At 36.6% G+C, this 27,541-nt stretch overlaps 1 protein-coding gene across 1 annotated transcript in view; it reads right to left on the bottom strand.

Moving 5' to 3' along the window:
* The window catches only part of LOC129269154 (heparan sulfate glucosamine 3-O-sulfotransferase 1-like), a 39,511-nt gene extending 12,556 nt beyond the window's left edge, over positions 1-26,955 (bottom strand). Inside the window, exon 1 of the mRNA XM_064105404.1 lies at positions 26,767-26,955. The gene's annotated coding sequence lies outside the window, so the exon portion shown is untranslated. The remainder of the gene's footprint in view (positions 1-26,766) is intronic.
* Positions 26,956-27,541: the final 586 nt, after the last annotated feature.

The raw sequence follows: 27,541 nt of genomic DNA on the forward strand, positions 1-27,541 counted from the left end.
TCATGAAGCAAAGCCTCTGCCAAGATTATACTACATGTATAGGCCAACCACTACCAGGTAGCGCGCTAACAAGTATCCTGCTGTTATGGTAGTGATGAATGCTTCAAGCATCTTAGGATGCAACTTAAGTCTACTGACATAGCGACAAATAAAAGTCATTGCACAGGATAGACTTATTTTGTTTCTTTTTCTCATTAATAAAAATGTTATGGTTAAGACTATGAAATTGAAGGTTTCGCAAAATGCATTACCTGATTAGATCAAGGATGCTACTTTGTATTACTCCCAAGCAAGATCTCAAGAGAATGAAATGTACACATACATATCACCGTACATATCACGTCATGCACAAACATCAACCCTTGAGCGAAAAGGGAATCATATACCCGGTCTCAAGGCACTGAATGTGTGCATTAATTGCAAATGCAGAAGGGGGCCTTCGTGTAGTGTAACAACAATAAGAAGAAACATGCACACTATCATCCATGGTAGTCTGCAAGCGCAGACTCAAATTTGACACGTTAAACATATATACCTAAATGTACCATGTCAAGCTTGGAGACTAGACTTTTAACCTAAATGTGTGTACAGAAGCAGCAACAGGATGTGAGTGGATCTAGTCTCACTACTTCACACTCTGCATTATGCACTGTGTGAAAACCACGTGAGAAAACCAAAAAGTCTGTGCCTGTAGACTACCCTCATCCAGGGTATGGAATAATAAACAAAGTGGCATCCCACATCCAGCCAAGGAGCAGAGAAAAATCAATGGTCTTGAACCCTGAACCATGATGCATTTGCGCTGGAGTGATGCTAACAAGGAGGTTGAACAGATGATGAACCTTTAAAGGGGATGTTCACCCTGATGAAAACTTTGTTGTAAAAATAGCAACAACAAAATATAATGAAAAATATTGGTGAAGGTGTGATGAAAGTCCATTAAAGATTTAGAAATTTATTAGAATTTCAAGTTTTTGATTAGTGATGTCATATGCGAGCAGCTTTCCTACATATCGTATGGTTAAAAAAATTGGTGAAATGTCATAATTGAAACTGTACCTTCAGTAGAGCAATAGACAAATCATTTCACACCTGTTCCTAAAAAGAAAACATAATTAAGTCATCACAAACCATAAAAAAAATAGAAATTTATGTATATATGGGGCAGCTGAATCTGTTTATGACGTCACCAATCCAAAACTTAAAATTCTCCTTACTTTCTTAATCTTTAATGGATTTCCCTCAAACCTTCACCAATATTTAAAACAAACTTTTTTTTTCAGGATGAACTTCCCTTTTAAAGAGTGGAAAGACCATTATGTACAGAACTCTGCATTCACACAAGTCTCTACGGATTTGTCCAGAATGAGAATTCAAAAATACTCCATGAAGCCAACAAGCTGATAGGCCTACATCCTATATTATTGAGAAGCCTGGGGGTATTTCACAAAGATTTCAGTATGACTTTAATAGAGTTGAAAAGTACCTGATATGCAATGCGCAATCTTATTGATCAATGCGCAGTTGTGTCCGTCCTCTTGGCAAAATCTGACCAATGCAGTCATGTCTTCTATATCGCAGGCAACAAGACATTTACAGTAAGTGCGACTCTAAGTCATATTAAATTCTTCAGCATATCAACAGACAAGTTATTTAACACCCACTCCTAAAAGAAAAAAAAAGTTTAGTCATCATGAACCATTTAAAAATTGAAATATTTACACTTTATATTGCATATATGGGGCAGCTGCTCGTATGACATCACAAATAAAAAAACTTCAAATTCTAATAACTTTTGATGGATTTTCCTCAAACCTTCTATCATTTTTTTTTAAATAGTAATTTACAACAGACTTTTCTTCAGGTTGAACTTCCCCTATAGGGTACCTCAAACAGAAAAAAAAATTAAAAAATAAAAATAAACACAAACAGTCTGAACTACCCTGGTGAGCAGACAGACATTGCACCTGTCATAGTGTATGTGTAGCAGGATTACCAGACTGTAATCACATGGATTTAAAAGCCTATATCAGGATTCAAGATGAGGGGGCAATTTACACTAGAGGTTTCCGTCAAAAGGTGGTACCAGGGACTCGATTTTAAGGCGCGCGAGAGCGATCGCGCGCTACATGCGCGCCTTAATCCATTTTTGGTAGCGCGATTAATAGCGCGCCTCGCGATAGCTTACCTGCGCGAAAATGCCTAAAGTCGTCCTCGAAATCACCCAAAATCATGCTTTCGGGGGCGACATAAAATCTGAATGTCGCCCCCGAAATTATTGCCGAGTGATAACAACTCAAAGGCCCACTAGGGCCATATGCTCGAGCTCCGCTTGCCATTTAAAATTCATCCAAAATCCACATTCAAAATCATGAATAAGCCTTAAAAGTAGCGAGTAGCGCAGTTTCAAATTCGGAAGTTGCGTTATTTTTTCTGTACCACGTATTTCCATACACATGGTACCAGGTATGAAAAAAAAATCAACGCAACGGTCGGGAAAGAGTTGCATGTATATTAGGGGTCCATTATGACTACCACCATGTGCAATTTCGAATGCACATGTTTCCCCTACAGATATCACAATTCTGTGATAAAATAATTCGAATTACACAGGAAATAAATCCCAGAGTCTAGTAACCTAGCATTGGTGAGTTGTCATTCGGTTTTGCTTTTCAAAACGGCTTATTAACTTCCAAAATAAGTTATCTTATTTATTAATTATAACTAAAAAATCATTTGTTTTCTTTTTATATGGGATTAGGTATTATATCAGACAATAAATCATCAAACAAAGCTCCATCTTTTTTACAAGGCCGGCGGCAGGCTCACGCATTGGCGCTTTTACTAGCTAGCCAGTTGGAGCTCTGTCTCTCTGCCAGAGCTCTGGGGGACAATTCGCTCAGTAAAGGCCTCAATGATGGTGATTTTCTGTTTCAGACAGAGTTTACATTTCAGGAATATTATTCAAAACTGCCAATAAAGTTTGATGATTTCTTTATTGTCATGTATATTTAAGTTCTTAATGAATACATTCTCACCAAATTTAGACTCCCCCTTATAGAAATGAAATTTTCATGGAGATCTGCGTTTTCAAAGAACTTCAGGAAAAGTTAGGGTATGTGGGCCTTTATTACATGTACATGGCTGACTAGGGTATTGTACTGGAATAGATGGAGTAGAAATTAGATATTGAATTCATTTATATCCAAGTCCAACTCACAGTCACACACACACACCCACCCATCCACACACACCCACATCCAAGATTCTAAACATGATAAATAACTTTAAAAATCATACAATATTAAACAAAAAGTAATAATTCATTAATAAGTGAACAGGTATTCCTCAAAATACAAAAAAGTAGCATTTAAAAAGAGCCCCCGAAATGCAAAAAGAAGCCCCCAAAATTTGACAAAAAAATTAAAATGGAGCCCCCCCCAAAAAAAAAAAATTGTCAGTGACTTAACTTTTAGCCAAAGTCAAAACCTAACTCAAACAGGTTTTATAACACACAATCTAATTACAATACATTGTAAAACAATTATAAATACTTCCTTTGGTTGTTGATTGTAATTTATACATTTCCTCCATCCATTGGGCAAAAAGCTCCCCTTGTATGTTGAAGAAGAGCTTTTTGCAGTGCTCCTCTACCGCTCTCCTTAAAAGTTCTAGGAGAGCTTTTTATTGCTCCCCTCATAATTATAAAATCGAGTCCCTGTGGTACAGTATTTATGAACAAACACCCCACACTGTAGGTCTCTTATACATGTACATGTATATCCTAAATCTAAAAGACAATGTGGAAAAATTCTGAATTATTGCACTTTAGAATTACGCTTGTTTTGTCTATTATACTAGGCCTAAGTATGCTGGATACATGCAGTACTACTCCATGTACATGTAGCCCTTCCAAAATAATTTCAATTTCACAGAACTTTTGGTTCAATGTCAATAAGCTGAGAACTCTACATCAAATGGAAGGATGAATACTAATTAAAGATATTTTTTCAGCACTTATCAAATGTCTCGAAAGAGCTAAAAAAATTATACAGCAGGCATTTTTTCCTTTATTTTTGGGAGGGGGGGGGGGGGCTACATTTCACAGCTTACTACATAATTTTGTAACATTAAAGCTTAAACATGGAAAAGGATTGGGATTTCTAGGGCTCTTTTCAGCATTTCGGGGGCAAACTCGCTCTGAGCCCCCACATGACTTTTTTCCGTTATAAAAACATGTAGCATTCAAAGTGAACCATCCAAGTTTGGAGCTACAAAATGGGAAATATCAACTTCTTTCTCTATACATATACATGTTGGCCAGCATAGGGAATACATCCCCCAAAATGCATGCTTTGTGGCAACCATTATTTCTAGAGTTGCCCGAAGATCTGTCACAAAAAAATATTCAAGATTATAACAAATCAATATTCTAACTATGGCAGAATGATACAGGTATTTGTTTTTACTGCATAATTGCTTGTTATCCTTTATAGAAGCAGCCCTTAAAATGAAAGAAATAGCCAAAAAATTCTGCAATCACCCCAATGTGTAAAAAAGACAGCCCCTTTAAAAAAACAATGATTTTCTACCTCTATCTCTGTATTTTTTAAATATTATATTTTATGCAAACGCTTTGAAGTCAACATGGGAAAACTTTTACCAAGAAGATCTTGGTAACAAACAAATTGATTGTTACTTAGCAACAACATGGAATCCCGGATGTACTGAAGCTCAAAACATGTCAGGATCTATCAATGATACACAGTACAAGATAAGTGGGATGGTACATGTACATGCACATCTTGTTTTAAAACATTTGTGGGTTTTTTTTCCAACAGCAAATCAAGTCACAATATTCAAAATACTCCTGAACCTCTCTTCACTTCATCCTGCTACTACTCAAGCCATATTCAGCTCATCTCATCTGGTTTACAGTCCTTTTCAGGACTTCACTCACTTTCACGAAAAGAATACTTCAAATTTCTTCTTTACATCCCATCTCGTCTTTCCATTTCAATCTTTCTGCCTGTATTTCCTTCCCTTCTTCATAGACATGAACTGTAAACCTTCTCCACGTTAATATTCAAATAATCTGTATGTTAACTGTAGAAATTACAGGCTTTATACTGTAATTCCCCTACATATTCCTTCACTTCATCCCAACAAATTCATATCCAAGAGATCTTGAATAAGAGCCTATGGCGCGCCGTTTGACCAATAATTCAGATAAACACTGTTTATCGCCGAAAAACACTGTTTATCGAGCGATAAACACTGTTTATCAAGCGATAAACACTGTTTATCGAGAGAAACTATGTTTATCGACTGAAAAACACAGTTTCTCTCGATAAACAGTGTTTATCGCCGAAAAACACTGTTTATCGCCGATAAACACTGTTTATCGAGAGAAACTGTGTTTATCAGTCGAAAAACATAGTTTCTCTCGATAAACAGTGTTTATCGCTAGATAAACATTGTTTATCGCCGAAAAACAATGTTTATCGGCGATAAACAGTGTTTTTCGAGAGAAACTATGTTTTTCGACTGATAAACACAGTTTCTCTCGATAAACAGTGTTTATCGGCGATAAACAGTGTTTTTCGGCGATAAACACTGTTTATCGAGAGAAACTGTGTTTTTCAGTCGATAAACATAGTTTCTCTCGATAACTGTTTATCGCTTGATGAACAGTGTTTATCGCTTGATAAACACTGTTTATCGCCGATAAACACTGTTTATCGAGAGAAACTGTTATGGCGCGCCGTTTGACCAATAATTCAGATAAACACTGTTTATCGCCGATAAACAGTGTTTATCGCCGAAAAACACTGTTTATCGAGCGATAAACACTGTTTATCAAGCGATAAACACTGTTTATCGAGAGAAACTATGTTTATCGACTGAAAAACACAGTTTCTCTCGATAAACAGTGTTTATCGCCGAAAAACACTGTTTATCGCCGATAAACACTGTTTATCGAGAGAAACTGTGTTTATCAGTCGAAAAACATAGTTTCTCTCGATAAACAGTGTTTATCGCTTGATAAACATTGTTTATCGCCGAAAAACAGTGTTTATCGGCGATAAACAGTGTTTATCGAGAGAAACTATGTTTTTCGACTGATAAACACAGTTTCTCTCGATAAACAGTGTTTATCGGCGATAAACAGTGTTTTTCGGCGATAAACACTGTTTATCGAGAGAAACTGTGTTTTTCAGTTGATAAACATAGTTTCTCTCGATAAACACTGTTTATCGCTTGATAAACAGTGTTTATCGCTCGATAAACAGTGTTAATCTGAATTATTGGTCAAACGGCGCGCCATAAGAGCCTCCCTGAATCATGCCAAGAAATTCCCTGATCCTTCTGATCAGTTTCTAATCGGCAGCTTCAAAGGGCACCGACTGATTATGCTACAGTACAGATATATGTATGGCCAGGCCAAATCAGCACATGGATCTCTCTTCCCTAATCTCCTTTCATACTGCGCTTTTCCCCGGCGAACTTCGCCAGCGTATGGGAAATTGTCCAGTATGAAAGGTACACAGGGGAACTTCCCACGACAGCGTTTGCTCTTTGCAGACCTCTACAATATCAAGCATACAGTACATGATCAACAGGATGTGCTATCAAAACTACATTGTAAAGGAACCTGTTACATTTAGATGTACATGTACTGAGCTTATTACATGTAGGGTGCACATGATCATTTGCTGCTAAAATTAGGAAATAGATTATGAAAAGTAGCCCCCCCCCCCGATAAAAATATAAATGCCCGATTCCCATACAGGCATAGTAGTTTTGTACAGGCATGACCCTATTCGACTAGGAAATGGGTTAACGGTCAAGCTCTTAAACTGGGTCATGAAGCAAGTTGATCGTGGAAACCACCTCTGAGTTGGATTTTTGAACCAGTTCCTTGTCGTGTTTCATGGATCACCTGGATTTACATGCTGAATTGATTTGGTCAGTGGGAATGGTACGGGAAACTGACTGTAAGAGGACTCTAACTGGACTAAATTTAAACTCAGGGCCCCATCTTACAAAGAGTTACGATTGATACAAACAACCACAACCACGGAAAGCCAGCAATGTCAACATATAAAATACACGTTTGTTCTAAATATTTTTTAGATATGATGTATATTCATACAATCATAGTTTTCTTTAAAATTCAGTGCGCTTCTCTTTGTTTTCAAAGGACGTTGTGCAAATTTCTTAAAGAAAAAATGATGATATAGATGGATTTCTATATACTTGAGGTTGATTGGATCTATCAGATCAATCGTACATGTACACTGTACATGTAACTATTTGTAATACCAAGGAGATACATGAACATGTACATAAGGGCAGCCAAAATGGCTACTTTCCTAAAAGCAGGATTGAAAGTAGTTTGTAGCAAGAGTGGCTGATATTTGTAAAAGGAAGGTGGGCACCTCCCTGAAATAATTACAAGGAAAATAGATCAAGGCATGGTTTGTTTACAAACAGGACAAGCAGACGGAGACCCTACATGTAGCTGCATACAGAACTTTGCGAATCAAGAATGTCTTTGTAGCGTCCCCATCCCTTAATAAAAATAAATAAATGAAATTGCTTTTGTTGCATTGCTATTTGCTTTGACATAGAGTCAAGATTCTTAATGTCATATCTACAAAAATGAATATTGCATATTATTAACCGTATCAGACATCTGAGCAGGGCAACTTTGAAACATTGTTGCCTGCTTAAGACTGGGATCAAATGGCCGGTCAATAAAATTCCAATTGTTTATCCACGGGCCCAATTTATTGCCCGCTCAGGAAAGTCAATGAGAAAATGCGTGGAAATGTAGCGGGCAATAAAACGCAGCGCTAATATCCGGGTATTCTACGCGTTTTTGCACGCGTCCTTGAACCGCGCAGTACTATACGTCATAATGGTAATCAAGTTAAGACAATGCTGGATACTGCGTCCCTAGGCCAGGGACGCGTCATTTCAATTACCGGTACGTCACAATGGTAAAGTTCAGAGGCCCAGTCTGCTCAACATGATAAACTAGATTCTCATTCTAAAAAATCAAAATATTTCAATTTTAACGATTTTTGCTCGAGATGTCTGATTTGTTTAATAATAGCAATATTGACTGGCCTGGGAGCGAAAGGACATATATCGCCCTCACTAAATTGATATCACCCTCGTCTACGACTCGGGCGATATAAATCTAGTTTGGGCGATATATGTCGTATCGCCCCGAGGCCAGTCAATATTGCTTTATTAACATATGAAATGAATATACGCGAGTGACATTATCGATTCTCCCTTTCGGAAATCAATGTGTTGTGCACAAACATGTCACATAGGCCCTGTTCTGTTAAACCATGGAGCTCCATGGTTAAACTTGTAAAGCAAAATTCTAATCTCCATGTACACTTGTGTGATTGTTCTCTTTTTGTTATGAAGGACTTTTCCCTTTAAATATTAAAACTGGTTTCTGTCTTCTTTAAAATTAACTACTTACTGTATACGGTGGGATGTGGACAGGAACTCACTTGATGTACTTCCACATATGTCAACACTCTACGGTATAGGAAGTGAACCTACGTGGAAAAGGGAATTCACTGACAGTGACACTATAGAGAAGAGTATTTCAGTTTGGAAACTCAGATGTTATACAAACACAGGGAAATCGAAGACATGTACATGTAGGTTTTATATCCAAGAGATCTTGAATAAGAGCCTCCCTGAATCTCAAAATGAGTTTAAACAGAATCCAATTAAATGACCACTTATAGTGTTTGTATTTATAAATGAAAAATATGTGCCAGACTGCTCTGGTAAAAAAAGGTAGATTGCTAAGAGATAAGCAAAATAGGCAAGGAATTCCATAATACATGTATGTTGGGTATTTTTTCCAAACTATATCAATATGCTGACCCACATATGCCTTTTTGTGTTAGTGATCATCAGAATTATCTGTTTTCAGATAAGATTTCAAGATTTCACAAAGATACACACTGTAAGTTATTTCAATGTACCAGAACTAGATCTATGATAATGTAACTTTTAAAAGACAATATTCTGAACTATATCCCCTTCAAATACCCTGCCCTAGGACAGATGATAAAAGAAAATCTTTTGAATATGTTGCTGCCATCGTATTTAATTCTCTCCCTCGTGATATACAAAAATGCACGTCCCTCCATGCATTAAAAAACACTGTAAATCATATAAATTCTGACTGTCATACATGTAATTACACTGAATAACTTGATGTAAATATAAGGATTCCATGATTAATTGTTGATTTCACTCTTTATGTACATACATGTAATGTATTCTGTTTTCACTTTATTATATGTTACATACATGTACATTTAATTGCTATTATGTTGAATTATTTGTTAAACTGCAGGGCACCTTTGGAAAGCAGTTTTGCATAAATGAACAGGCCTACCCTGCAGTATAAAATAAAAACCAATAAATAAATAATAATAAATAATATGGTAGCATCTAACCTTGATTTTAAAAGCTTTCTCAGTTAATAATTGTTTGCTGCAACTACATGTACTCTTTTTACCTTTAATTGACATCTTAAGATACATGTACTCTGTAGCACTTTTGGTATGACTGAAACTTTAAAGGGTTTGAGGGTTTAGTAATTTAATGTCTGGCTATAAAATCACCTTCACTAATTTTCAATCCCTGATTAGGGAACTGAAGGAAGCTTTGTTCAACAGTGTGCGTAACTTTGTAATTCCACGATTTAAAAAGATTTAATTTGTACTTTTAGCCCAAGTAGTTGGTTATTAAAATGTAAAATGGACTTACTTTCATGTAAATTATGTTTCAAAGTCACAAGAAAAGTCGGGGGATAAAGCTGACAAGTAAACTTGTGCACATACATGAAGCCTATGATAGGGCCTTACACTTGAAGTTTGACTTTGACATGTGAACGATGCCATTTGCAGCACAACATCCCCACTCTCCAATTTCCTTTTTGAAGGAAGATTCTCTTTGTCAATATTTGGCAATTCTGATCTTTACATTTTCCTTGGCATTTATAGAAAGGCGCAGGTGTTATTTCTGATTTTGTCAGAGAACGGAATGTGGTTTTTCCAAAGGTTTTCCTTTGGCTAGCAGTGAGTCAATCTGATACTGAAAAGGTTCTTCACTTTATCCTCTTCAGACTAAAAAAAAACAAGAAAAAAACAACAAAGTATTTTCTCAGTGCTTTGGTGTGGTTTTATTGTCTGGCAATTGTGATGCCAAATATGAATTAAAAATCTTCATAATGGAGACAACTCAGAACAAAAGAGAAGTTGGCATGCCTGCACTAATAATACATGTATATAGCACTCAATCTACCTATTTTTATGCCACTTTTTTAATTAAATTTTTTAAAGGAAATTTCGAGTTGAATACAGCCGTTTCATTCATTTTTACTAAAATCACCTATATCATGTATATGTAGCTGGTACAAACAAATGTTAAAACGGCTGTTTTCGTCTCGCCGTAGTACAAATGTGACCAAGGTATTAATAGTGGTGATAACAGGGATAAGCCCCTAATTTGATACCCTAAGTGGCGTAAACATATCGAAATTGATTAATTTGATACCATACTGATTATACCTTGGTCACAGTTGCTCTACGGCGGCCGTACGGCGAGTCGAAAACAGCCGTTTTAACAATTTTTTTGTCCAACTACATATACATGTAGGTGGTTTGAATTAAAATTAATAAAACGGCTGTTTTCGACTCGCCGTACGGCCGCCGTAGAGCAAATGTGACCAAGGTATTACTGATGTTAAATTGATGTTACATACAACAGGTATAAATTTTCGGCATTTTAAAAAAAGTTATTGCAAGTAAGGCTGGCGTAATTTACTCTCAATGACACTTCTCTTTATTTTTGAATAGCCATCTTTTAGCCTAAATTAATGAATACAAGTGAAAAATGTTGCTTGCCTTGACTGACTGATGCATCACCATTCGTTTAACCAATTTCATCAAAACTTGAAAAAATGGAATCCATACCAATTAATGTGTTGAAAAATACATACATTAACTAAACCTGTATCTTATTTTTTTTGTTTTAATTGATATTAAAAAAAAAAAATCAATATAGGAATCCCCAGTATGAATCAAACAAAATGGTATAGAAAAATAGGCCTAAACCCTAGGCGTGCTGCCTAGTATAGAGCCGGGTGTAAGACTATATACTATACTGTACGGGGGTATTCTCTCATAAGTGATGCGCTGGCCGGCGTGTGCGAGGATTATTTTGTATCCCTTAAAATCACGCCCTTCATGGTGTTTATGGCTTAGGTCTGCTCCCAAATCTCAAAATTGCAACCCTAAATGGTGTAGATCTATTCATATTTGCACCCCTCAATGGCGTCATCTTCATAGCCAAATTAGCAACCCTAAATGGCGTGAAGAGAAAGAGAAAAGACTACCCTAAAAGGCGATTTACCAGCGAATGGTGCTGAAATGCAACCCTTTTTTGCCAAAGACGTCGACAACGCCCGAGTGCCTGAAACAGGACCCTTTTTGACGCTTTTTCTGGACGCGGGTGCGTTGCAGTCCATGTGGAGAGTGACCCCCCAGGGTAACTGCATTGAAGTCTGGTCAAGATATTAAGCATTTTGTTTATTTTACCTTTTTAAAGCCAATTTCATTATGAATTCATTCATTCAAAATGAGCTCATGTACATCATGTACTCATGTAACAGTAAGTTTGTTTTATCATGGACTTGAGGTAGGGTCCATGATTTTACATGTATTTTTCTGTTGGTAATCACTAGCTTTTAAAAAAATAAAAACAAGGCTCTTTGTTCATTTGTTTTTGAGAAAGGGACTTTGCATCTACATGTAATGTGATAAATATCAAACAATCAGAACTATTTCACATTGTACACGTACATTGCAACATTCATTTCCTCCATCTAATTTGCAAAGATTTTAATTAATATGGAAGCACCCTGAAGACCTTCATGAAGCAATACCATACCAGTCAGATACGACTGACTTTAGTTTAATTTCTGAACATCACAATTCCAGACATACACCATGACAGGGGGGAAGGAAAACATTGGTAAATTGGCCAAGGTTCCCCGGTGACATTACTGAAACAACCATCCTATTCCACTAATTCAATTAGTCGTCAGCATTAATCTGATAACATGCCCCTTTCATGGCATGCTCTAAACGGCGACCTGAGGAGATCCGCAAACATTTGAGAAGCAGGTGGATTTTAATAAATTATCTCATGAAGAGTGTCCTTTTGTCAATGCATATACATGTACATGTATTCATGTTTGATTTATTACAGCGTACATATTATGTTATCATATGTACCGAGGAGTTTCCAAACCAATTTAGGCCTACATGTATGTATAATATTTTCAGTTTTTTTTTTAAATATTTTCAATCAATACATTTTTATGTGTAATGGTATATTTGATGTAAACACACACACCGACACGTTACATCCCCACTTCCCCTTTCCTTTAAATGTTTTTACATGAAATCATAATTATTTCATATTTTCATAAAATGTGTGTATGATATGTCTCCCTTAAAACAAAATAAGTTGCAGCAATGAATATCTAATCAATGCACTAAATCAGTTACTAATCCTCTTTTTTATAGTTCTTGTAGGACAAAATTTGAATAAATACATATATAATTTCATGCAATAAAATACAAAAGAACAAGTGGGGATATGACATCATCAGTTTGCTCAAAGAACATTCATGAAGACATGCATAGAACTATTACTCCAAAATAATGCAAATCTTTTAAATGTTATAACTTTGTTTCTCCCTGTCTGATTTTGATGATATTTGCAATACAACTTTGTCTGATTTTCGGTCGAGAGAAGGGGAAAAAATGCATTATGACAAAAGCACACCAAACTCAAGAAAACAGGATCGATTGTGCAATATGGCATGCAAGGCAATTGATGCCTGCCGTATCAGAGAATGTAATACGTATCAGAGGATGTAATAGTACACATCACAGCACAGACTGCTCATGTGTACTGTAGCCTGTATGTACATACATGCACAGTGCAATAATTCTTTTTTATACAGCTTGAACATTTGCATGTGTGCACCTTTAAAAGTCATCAGAAAAAAAAATACAGGGATCTATTCAACGCCGGCAATTCTGAGACAAAATTGATTATTCAGATACTGTTACTAAACAAGGTCAGAGTGACAGGATTTTCAACGCAGGCCTCTACAAAAAAAAAAAAATCACTTGCCCTGTTGGGCAAGTGATAAAAAAATTTGCTTGCCCGATAGAAAAAACTGCTTGCCCGATTTTTTTTCAAAAATTATTTTGCTCTTAATTATTCTTTTCTGTCCTGGCTGAACTTGATTTACTGGCGCTGCCCTTGGCATTTCTTTTTCTTGACTCTTGTTCAAGTTGTTCTGGTTGCCGATCACGACGACAAAAGTAGCCTATTTTAGTCTGACGACTCATTGTTTATTTGGTTTGAACTTTGAAGTTGAAGCCGAGTCCTGGCCAGGGTGACAAGATTTCACAAAATTATGAAATACAGGACAATCGACAAAAAAAAAGATCAAGAAAGAAGGCTACACAGTGTTAGACTTGTGAAAAAAAACATACAGAATTGGAAGGGAGGGTGAACGAAAGAATAAAGGAGAGAAAGAAAAGAGATAAATTGAGAAGAAAGAAAGAAAAAATGAAGGGGAAAATGAAGGAAATAATAAAAAATATAAGAAAGTTATAATAAAAGAAGGATGAGAGAGAGAATAAAAATAGATAAAATTTTTTCCGTCATTCTTTCAATTGAATATAGAAAGAAAAAAAAGAAAAGGGAAGATGAATATATGTGTGAAAGTCAAAATAAAGAAGAGAAAGACAAAAAGAAAGTAAGAAAAAGGGAGGAGGAAAGAAAGAATGAAGGAAAGAAAATGTTTCCTTCATTCTTGGAAAGAAAGAAACAAAGAAAGAAGAAAACAAGAAGGAAGGAAGGAAGGAGGGAAAGAAGGAATGAAGGAAGAAATGGAAAGAAAGTATAAGGGAAAAGAATAAGGACAAAATGAAATAAATAATGAAAGAAAGAAAGGAGGAAAGAGAGGGAGGAAAGAATGAAGGGAGGCCAGAATGAAAAAAAAGAAGAAAATAATGGAAGGAGAGAAAGAATGAAAATAAAAACGAGTGGAAGGGAGAAGGAATGAAGGAAATAAAAAAAGGAAATGTAATAAAGAAGGCAAGTAAGAGAAAGAAGGAAAGAAAGAAATTGAACAGAGAGAAAGGATCAGGAAATAAAAATAGATATGTAACAAAAAAGGGCAAGAAGGATAGAAAAGAAAGAAAGAGGAAAAAGTTCAAACTTCAAGCAAGTAAAAACAATCCAATCATATAACAAAAATCCTAATGATATTTGGTGTTTTTTTTATATATAAAAAAAAAAAAAAAAAACTAAACTGTTTTAGAAATGAATAAAATACGGGACGTCTGGTCACCCTGATCCTGGCCGAGTCAGTCCGAAGCTTGCATGCATTCAGCGCGATCTAGCTCGAGAGTCGACTGGCTTGCGATCGCTCATGTACGTCCGTACATGTACTGTAGCGCCGATGTATTAGAGCATGCGCTCAGAGGGCACGAGAGAGGGCTTTCCCCAGCTAGCTCCTTCGTCGATTGCTAGCGCATGCGTACAGTGTAGTTTAGAAAGTAAGATGGCAGCCCCCATCGAACGGGACCGCTGGCGATAAAATGTCGGTAAATTGGCGCTGATTTGACATGTTTCCACTGTTTTTTGACTGGTATGACATTGTATGAGAGATAATTGGCCGATGATTGCAATTTATCAAAATATTATTAAACTTTACTGTCAATTTATCTCTTTCATTTTCAAAACAAGCACTTGCCCGATCGGGCAATTGACTTTGAAAAATGCTTGCCCGCACGTCAATTTCACTTGCCCCGGGCAAGCGGGTTTGTCGCGCCCTGCAACGTAAGATGAAAAAATATTGGAAGAATCAACAGGTTAACAAGAAAACAATAAATGGTGAAACCAACAATTTTATCATGAAATGTAAGATTGGAATGACACTCAACCATTTTTCACATCACGTTGCCGAAACAGGGAAGAAATACACGAGGGCAAAGGGCGATTTCGCCCTCATGATAGCCCTAATCATTCCTAAAATTCCCCTACAAAATGCATGCTTTGCAGCAACAATTCCCTTTAAAAAGGCCTCTATAGAGTATAGTCCCCCAAGATCAGTCACAAACAATATTCAAAATTATTTAGAAATCAATATTCTAACTGGCAGAATAATATTTGCATTTTATACTGCATAATTGCTTGTTGCCCCCCTAAAGGTAGCCCTTAAAATGAAAGAAATAGTCCCCCAAATTCTACATTTGCCCCAATGTGGAAAAAAGATAGTCCCTTGAAATATAACAGGAGTGTCACTGGGGCAAGCACATAACACGCCTGCCTGTAACACGGAAAATGGAGTAATTGGTCAAGCAAGAAAAGTGGAAGGTGGCAACTTGACCTTTGACCTTTTGACCTCAAAATCAATAGAATTCCTGGGATCCATGCTAATATAAAACAAACCAAATATGAGCCTACATGTAGGTTAAGTGAAACTGAAAATATCGCGTTTACATACAAGGAGTTCAGAAGGGTATGATGAAAACATGTCACTGTGACCTTGACCTCAAAATCAATAGACTTCCTGGGATCCATGCTAGTGTCATACATACCAAATTATATGAGCCTAGATTAAGTAAAACTGAAGTTGTTTATCATGTTTATAATGAAAATTAATGGACGGAAGGACAGACGGACGGATTGACAGACACCGTGCGTGACCCGTCTCATAGCAGGGCGGGCGTATAAAAATTCCTTCTTTCCCTGCTCAAACAAGACTTATGAGTACCGGTGTGAGTATAAAATACTTATACCCTGTACATTTATGTACCCTACAAATAAATTGTAAATTGCTCCTGAAATTATAATGGCTACATTGTACATGTACTTGTCCTGCTTGTGTACTGTATGTAGGATGTGACCACCGAGACAGAGCCCTACACTTTCCAAATTAAAATACGCACTTTTTAATATGTAGCAGACTAGCAGTCATAGAACACACATTACGTATTAAAAACCAAACACTTTCGACCTGCTAACCAATGACATTAATCCATTAGGTGGCGGTCTTTACTAAATCCCCACCTCCACCGCAGGGAAGTGAGAATTAAATTGCCGGACATCAACCTATTTTTAAGATTCTAAAACCCCCTCAAATTAAAGATGCTCAAGGACAACGCCACGTTCGATTAGGGTCTAATACTTTACATGTAACATTCCTGCTTGAAAAAAAAAAAAAAAAGAGGAACATGTATGACATGTTGTATCAATACTCTTTTTTTTTCAAACAATGATTGCTTTCATATTTCAAGACCATTGAAACACTTTATAATGTAGACTATCCCTATAAATAAGATAGTGTATTATAACTTCAATGTTAATTATATTCATTTTCAGTATTGGAAAAGTAGGTTTGCCTGAAAACCCATAAATTTCTGAGCAGAAACATCAAACAATTGGGTTTCAAACACTTTTTTATTTGCCAGAAACAGAAGCAAAATGTTGACAAATTTTGTGCAAGATCGTATTTGCAATAACAAAAACATTTGGGTTTCAAACACTTTTTTATTTGCCAGAAACAGTCTAAGCAAAATGTTGACAAATTTTGTGCAAGATCGTATTTGAAATAACAAAAACAATTTTTTTTTACAAAGTAAACTTGCCTCCAAATTATGCTTTACATGTACATAATGTAGGTCATTATCATAACAACCTCATATTATATATACATGTACTTCTCATTTTTAGCACCCTGCAAAACAAAGTGTAGCAATAATCGTAAAAACTTTTTTCCCTCCAATTGATTGCATTGACTACAATGTACAATAATATACAACTTACTGTGAAAATCAAAGGACCCAGACCCAGGTCTACAGTGAAATTCATAAACAAATTGGACACTTTTTTTATTGCAAACTGTCCCGTTGAAACATCATTTTGCTTGATGTTGTGGAAACAGGCCTGATCAAAAGGTCTAGCACAAATCCAAGCTGTCAGCAGCAAGCCTGTTTGAGGCAAAGGGTCACTTCCCTTTCTTCTCTACATGTATGTCGTTCTCTATACATGTACATGTACATTACTCAGTATAATCGTGACTGACATCAACGATGGAAGTGGAGCCTTAGAGGTAAAGTAGCTCACTTTACCTCACTACCTACAGTACTATCATAAAGGCTGATGTTATCTTAATAATATCTGTAGAAAAAAGGTACAATAACCATCTACACTATATGTTGGCCTGTATGATAATGACAATTTAAAAATATTTGTCACTTTCCAGGGAGTCTGTATCCTCATCTCTACTTTCCCTTTTTTGTGCTTTAATTCTTCAATTACTACATGTGTTGTGTTGTTGTGGCACAATGTCCAGCTCACATCTCATTAAGCCATGACAGTGGCACCTGTTGCATTCATACTTGTAAATGTAGATAATTAGATATCATACTATCAAACAGTTCTCCTTAAGATCCTTGGGCATACAGAGAGAAACTCAATTGATCAACATGAGATGTTGTATGCCAGACTGTTTTCTCATACATGTACAGAAGCAGTATAAGAAGTGTGCTGTGCTGTGCTGTGCTGTGCACCCTCTACATCACTGACACACTGAAACAAGATTCTGACTGCTGAAGTTCAATAGAGTACAGAGCAATACCGTAATCATATCTGTAGAAATGGCAATTCTGTCACCCCCTCTCTCTCTCTCTCTCTTCTGCTTTTGCCCTTGCTCTATCTTGCATCCTGGTTTAGTTTCCACAGGTCAGCAATAAATTTGAGTTAATTCCCATACCCTTCCTATGAGGTAAATGAGGACAGACAAGTTAAAATCAAGAAAAACTACAGCACTTTATCGGCAATTCCTTCAGGAAATCTCTAAAATAAGTCCTGATCAATCAGGAAGGGCAAGGAGAAGGTGCAAGGAAAAACTTCAGTGTGGTTTGAATTGGAAATGAATTGATGATCACTGCGTTAACACAACCCTTCGAGAAAGCCCCCCCCCCCCTGGTCTTGAAAGGTTGAGATGATCTACATGTACATGAGGGAACACAACTATGTATTTATAAAGTCCCATATGACTTTCATGCAGGTTGACCGAGTTTGACATCAACTGAAAATGATATTTCAGAGTCAAGAAAGAAGGGAATATTCTTCATTTTCATGACATTTCCAAACTAAATCAAAACAATATCAAGGATGGAAAATAGATGGGCATTTCATGATGTAAACATGTGAAATGTTAGCAATTTTTGAGGATGTTTTTGTTGTTCTCCAAACGGTCAAACGGTTGCAAAATAGGAAATTGTTTACACTAGATAACGTATGCTAAAATGGTAGTTTGAACAGCATTTTTAACGTTTTCATTCAGCCCTAATGATTATTCTACACACCATGTATACTGAGCAGCACACCCAACCAGGTAAAGATTGCTTCTCAAAGACCCGCTGTGTCCAACTGTCCTCACCTACATGTACATGTATGCTTAAACCAGTTTAACGAGGCAAAGCGGTCTTCCAACACCGCTTCTATAAAGCATTCTCATTATAGGTCAAACTGGTTTCCAGAAATATTCCACAAAAACTGGATTAAGAAAGTAGATGAAAATGGGGTATAAAATACATAGCATGTAAACACAAAATCAGGATGTATACGGCCAATTTACCTTTTTTCATGATAAAAAGTAGATCAACATGTAAATTGCATGTGACAAAGGTGAAACAAGTTTGCAAAGACACTGGTGTAACATTAAAGTTTTTTGGCACTGTATTCTGTAAATGAAATCTCGAAAGGATGAAGAAATGATTTGAATACTTACATTTTAGTCCAATAATTTACAGTAATATCAATTATCACCGCTCTATACATGTAACATACATGTACATGTAATCATAAATAGTTGGTTATTAAATACATGTACAACATATGGCATGATTGGCAAGCAAAATTGGAAGGGTTCTTCTTTGAAACCACGAATGGAACAAAAGTCTACCGATCAAAAGAAGGGGGAAACAAGCCAACTGTTTGTATGTCTATAACCTCATGAGGACACATCCTGTAGAAAGGGAGATTCCATTTTCCTGATACTTGTTTACATTATGTTCCTACACACATCAGCCGAGACCACATGTCTGCTATGGTGCGTATCTCAGAAACTGAGCGACTAGTCTTTAAGAAAACATGCAATTGATCAAACCTGGGGGAACGAGACACTCAATCTCGCATTCACCGCTTGTCTTGTTTCAGCTACATGTACCACTTGATGAATTGTATCTATAGCCAAATCACGAGGCCTTGTCAAAACTCTAGCATACAGAAGGCCTATACTTTACGGTGTTGTAGGATGTCCTTGCATCTGTTCTCGACAGAGACATTTGACTCAAAGACCAACCCTAGAATAGACCTTTGGGTCAAGAAAATCAATGTGCATGTGGTCGATCGTCACTCATGCGACATAAAGGTCGGCCACCAAAAAGGGTAGTGCTGTTTACATGTAAATATTGGTACTGTACTTACTAATTATTTTCAAAGCCAAGGGGCTATTTTCCATTTCAAACAAATTTTGTATCATTCAAAATCTGAATTCATACATGCATGTGTATTTCTGGAAAGTTTTCTCGCTGTCAGCCTACTTCCTTTCACTTTCAGAAAAAAAGTGGGTTTACTGAGTGAGATAAAGACTTATGAAGTTCAAAGTGCAATGCGAATGCAAACTACACTGTAAGCAAAAATGTATTAAATGCAAAAGTTGTCAACCTTTCACACATGTAGGCCTACATGTACATGTACATGACAGTCCATACAGATGTGCTCAACTTTATACAAGTAGCGCATGGATTCTATTATCCAAAGCAATGAAAATACCGGTAGTTTACTGTACATGTACTAGACCCATACATGTAAGTGCATCATGTGTATGATCCTGTATTGAAAATACTGTTGGAATTTAAAAGCCAAAGATCTAGCCTACATGAATGAAAGTTCATATATTTTCTGCACCGTTTTGAAATATTGCTTCACAAACAAAAGTGTTCAAGCATTCACAGTTTCTTAGGCTATCTTCATCAATAGTACTTTGCACACAAGCCTACATGTATTTCTTGTGTACAACTAGCCAATTACTCGACCAGGCCAGGCCAAGCTTGCCGATCTTTATCAACAACCTATCTGTATACATAGGAACTGAAGGAAGGCCAAGACGCCTGAGAATAACACAACAAATTCACTTTCATCGGTTGAGAGTTGACTATTTAAAGACCTCTCAACTTCCTCTCCCCTGGCTACAAACACAGCCCCCTACAAATTTACCATCAAAGTTTAATTTCTGCTCCCTTGTAGATTTGCATACTGTTCAACTTCAAGATATCGCATCTCAAAGAAGTTACATTCGACTACATTCGGAACGGTGGTTCTGGTTCCGTCATTCTTCTTGAATTTCTTCTTTTTTTTAAATACAAAACACTACATGTACTTTATACATGTACTTAGTTTTTAGGGTACTGTACCAGCCAATCTCTCAAGTGCTCATTAATATTCAAACAGCATCATAACCTACAGCATAATTAGTAATATACACCAGCATGTTTTACCAAGTAGCCTATTGTTTAAAGGGATGGTCTGGGCTGAAAATATTCATATCTTAATAAATAGAGTAATATTCACAGAGCAAAATGCTGAAAATTTTTATCAAAATCGGTCAACAAATAACGAAGTTATTGAATTTTAAAGTTCATAAATATTTTTTGAAAACCGTTGTGCACATTTTCTATGAATATTCATTAGGTGGGCCGATGATGTCCCATCCCCATTTTCTTTTTTTCTTATGTTTTCACCAACGAACGTAGAGGGCAGCAACACTTTGCAGTATTGCTTTTAGGAAGGTCCAATCCGCTCAGATTTTGTGACCACTCTAAGCTCCGCCCCTCACTCAAAGAACCATTGGGGGTAGATTGTAGAGTTGATTTTTTTCGTTTGTTTAATTTCAATATTTTTCATGGATATTGAGAACTTCAATAAAGAACGTTAAATATTATTTTATTAACTTTAATGTATTTTGCTAAAAAAGTAAGACAAAAGGTAATCATGATTTTTGTAGTTTGCATATCAATAAAAATGCATAGTCTGATGACGTTGTATTTAATACCGTTCTTCTGCTTAATTTCGCTGCCCCTACCAAACTACACCAGCCAACACCAGAGCCAAGACCTTGATCTTCTGTCCTGACAGCGCCGAAACTTTCCCGGTCACATATGGGTATGTGCGCGTATAATGCGCGAACAACAGTGCTGGCCGCATACTCGACCAAGCTTGATATGGACTCGAAGGATATGGACTTGGTCTGTCACTGTTGTGGCACTATTAAAGGCAGTTGAGCAACGATAAATGTTCAAGGTTAGAATCTTAATTTTTACTTATAGTATAGATTGGAGCATAAAAATATGTGCAGTATGAATAATATCCACAAATCCGACCCAGCTTTTTGCAATCCATCAGGCTGAGATCGAATGCGGCCACTACTTGAGCAAAGCAAAGCCCTAGACCTTGTCCATCGTTAGACCGAAATTATCCGGTTTAGTATCGAGCCATGTATATTCTGACGGGTATCGACTTATGAACTATCAAGGGGCGAAGGTCTATGTCACAGGTAGTATTTTCATGCTATAATTTTACACCAATTTATGAAAGCATGTATGCAGAATTTCAGATACCACCATCCGGTAAACCGGCCAAACCTACGGGGACGCCAGCCGCGCCGGGCATGCATGCTCGGTCAAACCACCATGGCGCTGGATTGTGTAGGCGCATTGATGTGGTGCAGCGAAATTTAGATGAAAAATGTATCAACCTCACATCTTTGTTTTGATAATTGATATGCAACGTCATAAAATCATTGTCATCACAACTTAATATTTTAGGAAAAATACAGACATAAATGTTTCATATTTTTATACATGATATTTGATGTAAAAACTTTTATAACAAAATTGTTGAAAATTAGGAAATGAAAAAAAAAATTAACTCTACAATCTACTACATGTATAATGGTTCTCTGAGTGAGGGGTGGAGCTTAAGAGCGGTCACAAAATGAGCTTGGCAAAATCAGGGTGAAATTAGGAGATTAGGTTTATTTGATGACAGAATTCATCCTACTTGCCGCAGATTAAAAAAGATTAAGACAATAATTTCATTTAAAAATTATTTTCAAAATAAGGTACATTATCATTCAATTGTTGAGATATTTTTATTTTTCTATTATTTGAATCTAGTGTTGTCAGAATCTTTTAATTTATCTTGCTAGTAATCCCTGAGTGTATTGTGTCGGTTTTTGGTTTCATTGGCATGCCTACCAAATTGTGCACGTACAGGTACTTCAATTGTATGCGCGTATCGAGTGGACCTTCCTAATAGCAACACTGGTGTGTTGCTGCCCTCTACCTTTTGTTGGTTATCACATATCACAATTGTTTCATTTTTCATACGTGTGTAAATAATGTGTCTCTGTTATGATGAAATAAGTTGCAGCAATAAATAACTAATGCACTTTTTAATCAGTTGTCGATCCAATAGTTTCAGTTCTTGGTAAATTTTTTTTGAATAAATCTTATTTCATATAATAAAATACAAAAGAACAAGAGGTGATGTGACATCATCAGCCCACCTAATGAATATTCATGAAGACATGCCTACATATAGAACTGTAATACCGGAATAATGCAAATTTCTTAAATTCAATAACTATTTGTTATCTGATTTTGATCAAAATTTCAGCATTTTGCTCTGTGAACTTTACTCTATTTATTGAGATAGAAATATCTCCAGCCTGGACCATCCCTTTACAGGCATTTTGTTATAATTCAATTTTTGTTGCTAGAATATTTTATTCTGATGTGTTTTATTCTCTTTTTCATCTCCATATTCTTTTCCACCATCAACAAAAGAAATGTTTGGTTCGTTCATCTGAAAGGCAATGGTTTTGGGGAAGTTACACTGAAAGTGGAAAATGTAAACATGTACAATTTGTCATGATGTAATTTTTCAATTAATAATAAATTTAATTTAAAGAATAAAAATAAAATAAAATCAATTTCATTAATAAACCATCTATCTATCTATCCATCCATCCATCCATCCAACGTCAAGTTATTGTTTTCAATTTTATTTTCTTCTGTCTGTTTCTATCAGTTTTATACCACTGTACATGTATGCAGAAGATATTTTTACTTATAGTACAAAGTCAGAATTTTACAGCATGAATTACGTATCCACTTTACGTAAATAAGTTTGAATAAACTTGTCCAATGGTGATGTGCTACAAATCACCCACAAATCGGTACAATTTTATTAATTTATGGGGAGATTCATATTATTGGCAGATTTTTATTCTACAACCTAAATCATATGATGATTATATGAATTCCCACCTTGAAATTCTTTCAGAAAGTATTGTCCGTTCTAATAATGCTATAGTGCTTCAATGAAAGAAGTGATTTACATTATAATTTGGAAGATGAAGACAATAATTTCACAAATCATACATGTATCAATTTAAGAAAAATGTTTTAGTTTTTTGTTAGGACTACGGTGACCACTCGATTAGGTCGGCGCCCGGACGGTGACAAAGCAGGTGTATTTAGGGCGGCATGTAAAAAGTGGGCTTGATCCAACAACAAAAACAAAAGTGGACTGAATTTATTGTTCTCTGGTGAAACAGGTAGTCAAAGAATGGTGACTGGTAAATTACATGTAGGTAGTTTGTTGTTGGATCAAAGGCTGTCGAGCAGTCACCTTACTATTGGACACAGACTCACTCCTGTCTCCTTGCCCTTTCTTGTATGAGTCTCAAAATCAGTGATTTGAAGCCGGTTCCCAATCCCAGTCCCCACACGTATTAATTCACTGCCGAATCCAAAATGGTAAACGCAAATTGCGCATGAGTACCAGTGCGCAATTTGGGTTCGCCAATTTGGATTCGGCAGTGAATGAATAGTGGTGAACTGGCTTCATTACCTTCAAATCACTGATTTTGAGACATTTCTTTAATAAAGTTACAATACAAGAAAGGGCAAGGACATTGATAATTTGAAGGAGAAGCTTCGGTCTCTGTTATATTGGTTGTTCCGCTGAACTCAGTTGGTCAGCTCCACTCACCAATTACAGAGACGTGACCGAAGTTCTAACTCGATCTGTACAGGGACTCAATAGCCATATGTTTATGTATTAAGTTCGGATAAACCAGGGAAGTGGGAGTTGTGCGACAGCCGAAGTAAGTCACTGTTTTTTCCCCTTTTAAGTTTATTTTTTTTCTGTTTTGGTGCATTTCATGCTTTTTATGTTTTTATATATTTTTATGAAATAAAAATTAAAGACAAAAATCGATGAGCCCCATCAGAGAGATTTTGCATTGTTAACCCCCTAAAGTAACATTGGCTGCACGATCGCGAGCCGTCTGTGTACGAGGAGAAAATTAAAAAAATAAAAATGTTAAAAAAACTCCTCGAAACAGACGGCTGCCAGCTGATAAGTTTAGTTACTGACTCACTGAGTGTACAGTTGAACTGTAGAGTACGCTTAAATTATGTCTTTTTTTACATGACGTGTTGCCTTTTTTACCAAAACAGTTTGGGCTAATTACCTTTTACGTCCATGCGCAGTGAGTCGCCATGTGCAATTTTTTTACTGTTGCGCCACTCACCTGTCACTGCCTGACTACAATGGTTCTAGAAATCTTTTGCAATGTTGAAAAGTGTCTTGTGGCATCTGATATTAATCCTCAGTAATTCCCTGAAATGCTGCAACGTTTGGTTAAAAAATCCAGCAAAAGACAAAGGAGTTTAGCGCAGTCAAAGTCAGACTTGCAAATTTGGATCCGTACGGTGGAATTTAAGCTGCCATTTTTCTCGGGCGACGATTTGAGACGCCCACACTAAGCAATCGATGTTTCCAAAACTGCCCGCTCAAGTTACCAATATTTGGTATCAAAATATAGATTATAAAAAAATGCTCACGATCATTTCATTTTGAAGGTGGGGGTGTCAATTGTTATCAAAATAAGAGGGGGTGGCGTCTCAACGTATATCTCAACCCACAGAGAGGTTTCAACAACGCAGCTGAGTCAATGCACTTTTGTGTACGATCGGTGCGTGTGTGTGCGCATGTGCGATATATCTGTGTAGTAAATGTATTGGATTTTTCGAATCGGCGACTCAAACTATATGGTTGGAACTACCCCTTATCGATCACCTAATCTTCTAAGCATCGCATCTGCGAAAATATTCATCAATTTTACCCAGTTTTCGTCTCATTTGTGCAGAAAATTGAGCAGATCAGATTCCCATGTTTCGCTCGGCGACTCCGATTCAATCCGCGTATATATCGACGAACAACGAATACGACGATTTTACATTTGCTCATTTGCACCCGTCTTTTGAAACCGACCACCCGCGTTACGCTAAGTTTACGGCCGATTCTTGTCGCAGTGGTGAAATATTTTTACTTTTCAAAATCAGTTCTATGATGTCAACATGCTAAATTATCGTCTCACTACTTCCACTGCGAGCTCCGGCACATGATTCGACGATTGACAACGGATATTTGTTCTAAAGCCGTTTCCTATCGGATTTCTTGGTTTTTCAGCGGGGTTTGTGTCTGGTCAATACAATTTTGATTAATTCTACTAAATTTTTACTTTTTATTGCTTCTTTTTTTCTCGTAAAATCGATTCTTACCGTTTCTACAGACACTGCGCCTACTCTCCCGCGCGTATCGTTTGTAATACGCGATAATTTTAACACGCGCAAGGTGGTCGGTTTCAAAAGAGGTGGTCGATATGTGGTAGTCTCACCATACCCATCATTGTGTCGCCGTTCCGGAAGTGTGTAATTCATGATGTTCTTACTAAAAACTGTAGCAATTTCAGGAGAAAAGTTTATCATATATTTGAGAGGATTTGTGGATACTTTCATCTCATACAAAGATTTGGGTAAGAATTTTTTTTTTGTGTGCAAAATTGAAGGTTGAAGACTGCCGATGGCGACTCACTGCGCATGGACGTTAGAATCCAATGTCGATTATGACATTGGATTGTAAAGTTACTCCACAGTTTGTCACTGGTTTTTTAGTATTTGTCGCCCGAACAAGCCGAAGATTCGGGTAGGTGTAGGCTGAAGCTGGTAGGGTATACCGGTATACCCAGTTGTTGTGTGTCCGGACAGGTTGTGTGTCCGGACGATCAATTTTAGAAAGTCATTTTGAAAAAATTACAAGCGAAGTTTCATCAATTTTTAGTACAAAATGTTAGTAAATATTATAGAGAACAAAATAGAAGATGATTACAACTATTGAATTCATATTTTTAGTGTAATCTTAAGACAAAAAAGAAGGCTTCAAAAATATAAAGTGTCCGGACACCCGACCCCCCATCCTACTAGCTAAAACTAAAAGTTAGAACTGATAGCGACCATCGCCTGAGCCCGCTAGCCCCGTACCCGCTACATACGTACCGTACGGTACTGTACCGTACCATCTGTAAGCCGGGTGTACCGGTATAGCGATCGATGAAAAAGATGAAGTAAGAAGTTTACACAGTTACACTTGCACATGAAACAAAATCAACAGTATCATTTCTTCCATGGTAGATCTACTTACATTTGTATAATTCAACATGAGGTAGGCTGTGATATATGTAGTACATTGCACCGTGATCGAATTCCAAGAGAACAAAAATCCTGGCCTTTGCCTCAGTGGTGGTGAGATGAGATTGCTCGCGCTCGGAAATATAAATGCTGCGCTGTGATAAAAGCAGTGCAGTGTGTATAGTATAGTACTAGACTCGGGGGACTCGACTGTGTAGCTTTGCTATTGATTGATTTAGGGGGGGGGTCGGGGGACCGGGGAGGGGGCTGTAACACCAAGCTCCTTGCTTTATTGTAAATTATCGAACTGGCCAACAAGATATGTAGCTTTTTTTCTGTATTATATTTCTTAATCTTAGTTTCAGTGAATATGAATTGTGTGTCTTGTTAGTTCATGTTTTTTTTATTTAATAATCGACACTTGTTGATAGGATAGTGCATGGGCATCAACTGAAAGACAAGACATAATCCTTAATATCATTATGAACCTATACAGTATGCAGTTTAAACAAGACGTGTTTAAAATCTTACACAACACACTTTATTAATTTTTTAGTGCCATTTTACTTCTTTAAAAAAATAAGCATTATAACTATATACTGTGAGGATCACAAATTAAACAGCGTTTTAGTTTTACTCTAGCTATAAGCCTAGTACTAGTATTTCATTGCTGTTTGTAATGACGTCACTGCAGAAAGAATACTTTTGAAACAAAACCACAACAACAAAAAAACGCACTGTCTCACATCGGCTGTGTGCTTATATAAGTCACTTTTAATTGAGATAAC

The sequence above is a fragment of the Lytechinus pictus genome, chromosome 10 (genome assembly GCF_037042905.1).
Source record: "Lytechinus pictus isolate F3 Inbred chromosome 10, Lp3.0, whole genome shotgun sequence".
Taxonomy (NCBI): Eukaryota; Metazoa; Echinodermata; class Echinoidea; order Temnopleuroida; family Toxopneustidae; genus Lytechinus; species Lytechinus pictus.